Consider the following 962-nt stretch of genomic DNA (forward strand, 5'->3'; position numbering starts at 1 on the left):
CTATTTACTGATCCTATCAGTTTGACCTTGGGTTGCGTAGCCAAGGTCAGGTCAAGGTTACATGGATTTTCTGACATGGAACACCCTATTTTTGATTCAAGAATTTAATAGCTGATGTCGAGAGCTTTCCAAAACGCTATAATGAAATATTCTTTTAAGAAGTACTTTTCAAGTTCTAATGCTTCAAAGTTACAATATCGCCGGCATAAGCATTACCCAAAATATTTAATTTTGGGGACTGGCCAGTCAAGGCGAGATCGGTCGGTGTTCTGTGAATCTTGACCTTCAATTAATGCACAAACAAAAACATAACCCATAGTATTACATATCTTGGGTAATGCTAGTTGGGTATGTAAGAACGCTTCCAAATTATATACCAGGTATGTAAATATGAAACCGGAATTTTTTAATAGAAAATACACGTTTATTGCATGAAAATAATAAAAAATATTTTATTCGAAGTATTGCCCATCGCTAGCTATACATTTTTCCCATCTGTCTGACAATTTGTGGATGCCACGCCAAAAAAATTGTTGCTCTTTTGAGCCAAACCAGTCATCTAGCCATTTTCGTACATCTTCGTAAGAAGTAAAGCGCTGCTGAGCAAGTGCGTGTCCCATCGATGCAAATAAGTAATAATCGGACGCAGCCAAGTCTGGTGAGTAAGCCGCATGCGAAAGTATTTCCCAACCAAACGCCTCAACCCTTTCCTTGACCAGTTTTGTTGCATGTGATGGTGCATTATCATGAAGCAAAATCACTTTGTGTTGCCTTTTTTGATATTCCGGTCGTTTTTCACGCAAAGCTTGATTCAAATTGATCATTTGTTGTCGGTACCGTTCAGTATTAACGGTTTCGCCAGGTTTTAGCAGCTCATTATAGATCACATCTTTCTGTTCCCACCAAACAGAGCATTGTCTTCCGTCCATAGCGATTTGGCCTTGCAGTCGATGTCGATGGTT

This window comes from Trachymyrmex cornetzi, unplaced genomic scaffold (assembly GCF_001594075.2).
Source record: "Trachymyrmex cornetzi isolate Tcor2-1 unplaced genomic scaffold, Tcor1.1 scaffold1156, whole genome shotgun sequence".
NCBI classification, from domain to species: domain Eukaryota; kingdom Metazoa; phylum Arthropoda; class Insecta; order Hymenoptera; family Formicidae; genus Trachymyrmex; species Trachymyrmex cornetzi.